This window comes from Triticum dicoccoides, chromosome 5B (assembly GCF_002162155.2).
Source record: "Triticum dicoccoides isolate Atlit2015 ecotype Zavitan chromosome 5B, WEW_v2.0, whole genome shotgun sequence".
Lineage (NCBI taxonomy): Eukaryota > Viridiplantae > Streptophyta > Magnoliopsida > Poales > Poaceae > Triticum > Triticum dicoccoides.
Genome location: NC_041389.1, coordinates 436170269 through 436178675, shown reverse-complemented (window position 1 = coordinate 436178675; position 8407 = coordinate 436170269). Strand labels below are relative to the sequence as shown.

The window sequence follows — 8407 nt, the reverse complement described above, 5'->3', positions numbered from 1 at the left end:
CGGCGCCGGCGGCGGGGAGGAGGAGGAGGGAGGGGGACGCGGGCGGGATCGAAGGGAATGCGCGGCCGGCCACCCGCGGGGGTGACGCGGTCGCGGACGAGAGAGAGGGGATATGCACTCCCGTGAATTTTTTTCCGCCCTGACACTCATACTCAGGATATTGAGCCCCCGGTGTTCAAAGAAAAAGCAGGCAAGAAACAGACAGCTAGGAGAAAGGGGCAGTTTGAGGTGCCTGCTCCAAAGGACACAAGCAGGATGGGAGCAATTACATGCAGCAATTGTGATCTACAAGGCCACAAATATACAAACTGTGGAAAAGCTCTAAAACCTAGTCTTGAGATGAGAAAGAACTTACACCAGGTCATTCAAAAATGATGCATTCTTTGTTTAATTATTTTAGTTCTGGTATATTTACTAACTGATTTAATTTTGTCATGCAGGAGAATAGAGAAATTTTTAGGGGTTCCTGTAGTGCAACACCACCACCTCCACAACCACCACCTCAACACCAAACTTCACATATCCCAGCATCATTTGCTCCACCTCCTAAAGCAACAAGGAACAGAAAAACAGCAGCAAATAAGAGAGGTTCAACATCAGCAGTTTCAGCAGGAGCAACCAGGTCTTCTGCAGCACCTGCAACAGGATCAGCATCAACAAGAGCTCCAAGACCAAGAGGATCAACATCAACAAGAATATTCAATGCACCAAGAACATCCACTGGAGAACCAGGGATATTGGCAGGCAAGAGGAAGAGGAAACCTCCTAGCAAGTTTGCATCCTATTTCAATGCTAGTGGAAACTATTCAAACTCTATATCTAAGTATGTGTTCTAGTACTTAGTTTGAGTGTATGGTACTAAGTTTGTGTTCTGCTACTAAATGTGTGTTGTGCTACTAAGTTTGTGTTTAAATTCAGACATGTGAACTTGTGGAAAATGTTGAATATATGGTACTTATTTGTGCCCAATACCAATGGGCTAAGTGCTACTGATTTGCTTTGAATTGTTTTTTTGTTTTACTTTGCCATTTGTACGGTTTAGGTGCATGTTTTAATTGTTTTAATTTGTTTTATTGTTTTACATTGCCATTTCTACAGTTCACAAGTTACTGTCAAATTCATTTTAGAAAAAAAAATCTGCACAAAAAAAGTCTAGCCTGGGGCTCGAACCCAGGACCAATTGGTTGTAACTATGTGTTCAATATCAATGGGCTAGTGCTAGTGATTTGTTTGACTAGCATCGGCCACAGATATTATATGTTGTTAGCCACGTCGTCTGTTCAGCGTGCGTTGCAGCCGGCAGCGTGGTGAGCGTGCGTTGATTAAAACCAGTCGTTTCGGATTCTACGACTTTATTACGTTTCCACCCACCACGCCCTCTACTCACTCGCCCACTCGTCGCTCGCACCGCCCACTCCACTTCCCCCTCTCTCCTGTCGAAATCGCCACCGACAACCACCGCCACCATCGTCGCCATGGAAGAATGGCAGCTGGCCATCGAAGCTCTCGCCGACAGCAACAACGAGATGCGGGCGCAGTACAGGGAGATCGCGCGCTGGTTCCCCAGTCTGGCGATGCTGAGGAACCACGTCTGCGGCCTCGTGAAGGTGATGACGGCTGCTGAAAAGCAGCGCGTCTTCCCTGTCGGCCGCACCATTCCGCCGCTGATCATTCTTCTGTGGGCGATGCGCGAGGTGCAGCGCTCCCCCAACCCCAAGCAGCACGCCAGATGGTGGATGTACCGCTCATCCACCACACCACCGGCCGCCGCGGACCACGTCACCGACGCTGTCCTCGCTCTCCCAGCCCCAATCAACAACGCCTACTGGGAGAGGCGCAATCCATGGGTCCTTGGGCCCTCTGACGACTCTGACGGCGAGTCTTCTGACGACGAGTCCAGTGACGATGATGAGGACGAGCCCTCTGACAACTCTGATGACGAGGTGGATGAGGTCGTCGTCCTCTTCGACGATGAGCCTGAACTGCAGATGCTGGCTCCCGTCCTCGACGCCGTGGAGGGGGACAGGAACTGCCCAATCCAAGTGGATGCGCTGCCGGATGTCGCCGATCTCCCAGACGGCGTCGTCGTGAAGCAAGAACAAGATGGCGGCAAGGAAGATGTGCTGGAGCCGGCGCCAGGCAAGAAGAGGGCGGCCGTGACTGCGGTGCGCCGCTCCCAGCGCCTGAAGATGCTGAAGGAGGAGTGAAGTGCTGCACTAATATTCAGTTTCGTCAGTCCTGAACTTTCGTAAGTTCAGTAAGTTCCTAGGTTCAGTTTTGTCAGGCACTATCTACTACTAGTTGCTATTTATGTCAGGCACTATCTACTACTAGTTGCTATCTATGTCAGACTATGAATTGTAGTACTATCTATCTATGTCAGACTATCTATATATGTTACTTGCTACTTGCTACATATGTTAAGTTATTTGTCAGACTATCTCAGCTAATTGCTATATATGTTACTTGCTACTTCCAACTATGTCACTACTGTCAGTTATCCACACATGATATATGCAGAGTAAAACAACCTCATCATAGATAAAACATTCTTACTTACTTAACTTAGCATGAGTACTCACTTAGCGTAGTAGGTCTTAAAATAATAGTCATTACATCATAGATAAAACCAACTAGTTCTTAAACCATAACAGTACCTCCCTCCCTCATACCATTCTGAAAGCACATGAAACTTTCCTAAAATATACACCTGACATGCATGACATTCCAAGGCCAGCTGTATATATAGGCCTACTAATTACTTAACCCACAAACCAACCACTTCACTCATTCATAATTGCCTTGATCCTCTCCAGCTTATCTTTGCTGCCATGCCCAACATTGAGCAGATTAGCAATTAGATACTCCAGCTTCTTCTTCTCTTTCTTAAGTAGGTCCCTGTCCCCCTCCACTTCCTTCATGGCCTTCCTCATGTTCTGAATGATCTCTGCTTGGCTTTGAAGAATGCACCTTTGCTCCTTGGCAAGCTTCAGCTTTTCCATACTTAACTCAATCTTTGCCTGATCCTCAAGTTGTTTCTTCTTCTCATTTAGTTCATTGATTGCCTGACTGGTATAGTCCATGTCATGAGACATCTTGCCATCTTGATAGTCAAATAGCTTGGATACATCTTCCACCAACTGGCTGTAGGAAATCAATTTCCTTCTGTAGCTTGGCCACCTCTTTCTCACGGGCTTGTTTGTCATTCACCCTCCCCAAGTTCTGCTCATGGTACATGTCTCAAATCCTGGTTAGGCACCTTTGTAGAATCTCTGGCCAAGGACCATCCACCCACTCCACAACCCCATAGTTTACACCTACATCCTACAGAAGCAATTATTTATAATTAAGCACAAAGCACTTAGTAACAAACTTAGTACAGATAACTAAAGTCATAAAGTCATTTCATTTAACTGAAACCCTTTGTTTACATCAATATGCTCTCTGAATTGTGCAAACATAATTCAGAGATAGTAAGCACACAACACCTGACTTAGCATCAGAGATAAATTCAGTTAACAACTATATTTAGCAGTAGATATAAATTCATTTAACTCTGTTCTTTTTCAGTTAACAACTATATTCAGTAAACACCTAACTAATACATTCAGTTCACAGTACAATTAAGATATCTGCATGTAGGTGTTCTCAGGTTCAGTCATGAATTGAATTCAGTTAACTAAAGATCTACTTTCACATATAGCTTCCATATGTATGGCACTTTCAAGTTTCAGTTCTAAACTATAGCACACATCTCTGCACATCACACATCTCTGCACCACATGCTGCACCCCACCAGCAAAACAAGTTACCGTTCAAGATTTCATACCTGCTGCACATGACAACCCAGGAAACGCCTCCCAGTCAAAGTACCTTCAAAAGCCACCATCTTCTTCGGCCTCTGATGATGCATCATGCACGTCGGCTCAGATTCAGTGTAAGAACCATAGAAAGATGGTTCCACCACAATGTCAGGGGTTTCCTGCAAAAGAAGCTTCGAATCAAACCAAAAGCAACTAGGAATCTCTTTTGGATGAACTAACCCTAACCCTAACTCTGTTCCACCATTATGCACTTACAAAGAGCTGCTGATCCAGTGAAACCATGTTGATGTCCTCGTCCGAGCTCTCCTCGTCATTCCAGGATGGCATCCTCAACTTCTACCGGCGGCAATGGCCGCGGCGGCGACGGCGACAGGCTGACCTAGCTCAGAGCACCAGGGAGAGGGAGAAGACGAGGACGAGTGAGAGCGAGCGAGGAGGAAGAGAATGAGCGAGTGGCTGAGCTCGCTCGCTCTCACTTATTGGCCCACCGACTGGCGTCGTTCCGACAGCGGACGGCCGTTAACGGCCGTCAACGCGCGGCGGCCGTCAGTTCGCCACCATGGCAACTGATTCGCGGGCCAGGCTGGTCAGATTCAGGGTTAGCACGGGCGAAGCGAGCGCTTTCGACACTTGGTAGTTTTTTGCCACGGTTTAGTTCAAATTTGGTAGTTTTTCGCACAAAAACGTAGAGTGGTAGTTTTCTGTCACGTTACCCTCAATTGTGGTAGTTTTTGGTTAAATACTCTTTGTCTGCATATATAAATATGTTGTTAAAATAAGCACAACACAAATAGAATATTGCACATCACATATAGAATTACAAGAAAGGCGCATACCTTTTCTTCTATGGTCCTTCCACTTTCTTGCCTATTTAAAATCCGCTGAAGGCAACCACAAAATTTAGAGGTCTCTCTGTTAATCGTTGTGTAACGGCAATTGATTGCATTAGCATTACGCTCCAGCCATGATGATTCCTTGTGTATGTTGTAGTACTATGAAATTCTATCCCAATAAGCATCTCGGTTTTGATCTGTCCCAATAATATCCAAACTTGTATTTGCCCATGCTGCTATGAGAACCGTGTCCTCATCACTAGACCAATTTTTGCCTTTGTTGAATTTTCCTTTCTCTGTTATTGCAGAACGATGCTGAGTTGATGGAGTTGCCTGCTCTCCAATTGGACTATCTGGTTGTGTTTGTGTGTAACCAAAACCAATGGTGTCCAAGAAGCTTTGGTCACCATCCATTTGCAAGCAACCAATGCACGGCTATTTTAGACCACAATCTGACATCAAATTGACATGGCGAAGCAACAAATTGCTAGACAAATACCAAATATCAACACCAGATCCTGTTAATGTCATTCAGATAACTAGATCCTTTGGAGATTTAGTCTAATACTAGCTGGTGTTTCACTTTTGTCGTTCAGAAACCAGCTTCAGGGATTTAGAGAAAACATTCAGTGGTTCATTTGCATGTCTCTCCCCTTCTTCCTCTTCCCTGCCAGTCGTTCAGAAACCAACTTCATGGAGGAAGGATCTGCTGCCTCTCCCCTGCTCGTCGACCTCACTCCTCTCCCCCGGCCGCAGGCCACCGGCCTCCCCAGCCCGTCGACCTCCTACCTCTTCCCAGGCCGTAGCTAGCACCGCCCGCATCCCGCACCCCGCCGCCCGCATCTCGCACCACGCCGCCCGCACCCCGCACCACGCCGCCCGCACCCCGCACTCCGCCGCCCGCACAGCCTCCCCACGCGGCCAACCTCCCGCCGCCGCCAGATCTAGCTGCAGGGCGTGCGGCCCCCCGTCCCCGCCCTCCCGCTCTTGAGCTCGGCCGGAGAGGAAAAAAATGTTACCTTGGGCGGCGGCCGGAGAAGGAACGCGACGGCGACCTGGGGGCGAGATCCTCCGATCCTTCCTCCGGGCGGGCGCGGGACGAAGCAGCCGTCTCCTTTTCGCGAGCTCACGAGCGTGGCTTGCTCGTGTTTACTTCCACACGCCTCGTACCGTCGTGGCCAGGGCGTGGATGTTTACACGCCCTTTTACACGAGTCGCTGGGAGCAGTTTTTCAGCTCGCATCGTATATATTTGCTATACACGTCCATATAGATGATCCACTAGAGATGCTCTAACTATGGGATACGCGAATAAAGCAGCTCAGCTCAAGTTGTGCACTGCCCATTTTGGTCTGAATAAATTAGAGTCGTGCGCTGCGGGCATACATCTGCCATTGAAAGATACGGATGTGAAGAAGTGCTTAGAATGGTGTGGTGGCCATAGATGACTTGAGGCAGCGTTCTGTTAAGAGAGGATGGAATAACAACTCTCCAGTTGCGACGGATCGTCACCCTTTGAAAAACAGCTTGGTACGTGGCGTTGGACTCGTCCAGTGCGTGATGCATGGCAGCAGGTGATACTACTTTCCTGCGGTCGACTTTGTAGTTTGTACTCTGCTCGTCAGAGAAGCTTTACGCCTACCTGATAAACTGGGCTTTTCCTTCCCGTGAAGGAAAGAATATGGTGTGGCATTACAGTAGGCCCGGCGCAAATAGGTTAGGCAAAAACACGTCAGTGCACAAAGCTATAAATCAGCCAAGCAACTCCTAGGGCATGTCCAATGTCAGGGTGCTTGCAGGGGCGCTTAAGGAAATAAAAAAAGGATAATCTAGTAGCAGTGGCTGTTAGCACCGTGTCCTCCAATGCTAATGACAAGATGAAGGCGGTTATACGGCAGAGTCCGTGTCTTACCGCGGAAGAAAAAAGGGCTAGCGCCCGGCGCAAGAGGTTGCATAAATGCTAGCATGAATCCTGGGTTTGACCAGGAATGGGAAAAAACGGCTGGGATCTTGGGCGTAACGACCGGGGTTTTGTCTTTTTTTTTTAAATGGAGGCATGCCCCCAGCCTCTGCATCGATGCATACGGCCCTCTTATTAAAAATCCAGAAAGTAGTGTCATGATTGTCTTACAGCTCGCAAACGGAGCAAAACAAAAAAACAAAAACTGGAAAAATACAAGCTGGCAAAGACAACCGGAGCGGTAAAAATAAGGATAAACTCTCTAGACTCCTATCGTATTGTGCGAACGCTATCCGAACCGGTTGAATATACCCCGAGCCACCATCTCCCATTGGTTGCACCCAGTAACCAAAGGCTCCCTGGACTCCATAGGAGTGAGTAAGGACCATGTACGGATCCAAGCTGTAGCTCCGAAGATAACCTGCAAAAAAGTTAAGTTGTGTCGTCTGTTAAAAATCATATCATTCCTGCAGTTCCATATGGCCCATAATAGCGCGCATATTCCAATCCGAATACGAGCTGCCATATTCTGTTCAATCCTAGCTAACCACGTCCCAAACATAGACGCAATATCTACCGGAGCATTGATATTAAAGGCTATATGAATCGTTCTCCAAAGTAACTTGGCAAGTGGGCAATCAATAGATAAATGTTGTATTGTCTCATCCTGAGCACAAAAACAACACCGCGAGTTTCCTACCCATCGCCTCTTAAGAAGGTTGTCCTTTGTGAGAATAACTTACTTGTGAACAAACCACATAAAGATTTTGATCCGCAAAGGAACTCTAACATTCCAAATATGCAAAGACCTTGAGAGGGGGCCAGAGTTAATCAAATCCGTATAAAAAGATTTCACAGTAAATATCTCATTTTTAGTTAACTTCCATTTTGTTGAGTCCGGCATGTCGGAGAGTCGAACTTCAATCAACCTCCGAACCAAGTGCATCCAGGCTGTCCACCTCTCACCCACTAACGTACGTCTGAACTGGATGTTCAAGGGGATAGTTTGAAGGATTATACCTACATACCCCTCTTTTCGTTGTACAATATTGTAGAGGGTAGGGTATTGTAAGGCCAGAGGCGTCTCTCCTAGCCACATATCCTCCCAAAATCTTGTTGACATCCCGTTGCCAACCAAGAATTTGACCCTACGAAAGAACATGTCCTTCGCTCTCATAAGTCCCTTCCAGAACGGCGAGTCAGTGGGTCTGATGGTAACCTGGGCAAGCGTTTTCGTGTGCAAATACTTATTACGCAAGATTTGAGACCACATGCCCTCCTGCTCTGTCTCCAACCTGTATAACCATTTGCTCATAAGGCATTTATTCTTAATTTCTAAGTTCTCAATACCAAGCCCCCCTTGATCTTTTGGTCTACACAGGATATCCCATTGCGCGAGGCGGTATTTCCTCTTGGCCTCATCAGACTGCCAAAAGAAACGAGATCTAAAGAAATCAAGTCGCTTCCGGACCCCTTTCGGAATTTCAAAGAACGAAAGTAAAAACATTGGCATGCTGGTCAGAACTGAGTTAATCAAAACTAGCCGACCGCCATATGACATCAGCTTGCCCTTCCAGCAGCTGAGTTTTTTTTCAATTCGTTCTTCAATACATTTCCATTCTTTATTGGACAGCTTACGGTGATGAATCGGAATACCCAAATAACTGAATGGTAAAGCACCTAAATCGCATCCAAACAATTGTCTGTATTTATGTTCCTCGTCTTTGGCCTTCCCAAAGCAGAACACCTCGCTCTTATGAAAATTGATTTTTAAGCCAGACAATTGCTCGA

The 8407-nt window shown here is 46.9% G+C and overlaps 1 pseudogene; it reads right to left on the bottom strand.

The window, feature by feature from the left end:
- LOC119309669 overlaps positions 1–5500 on the bottom strand; it is a 10784-nt pseudogene extending 5284 nt beyond the window's left edge.
- Positions 5501–8407: the final 2907 nt, after the last annotated feature.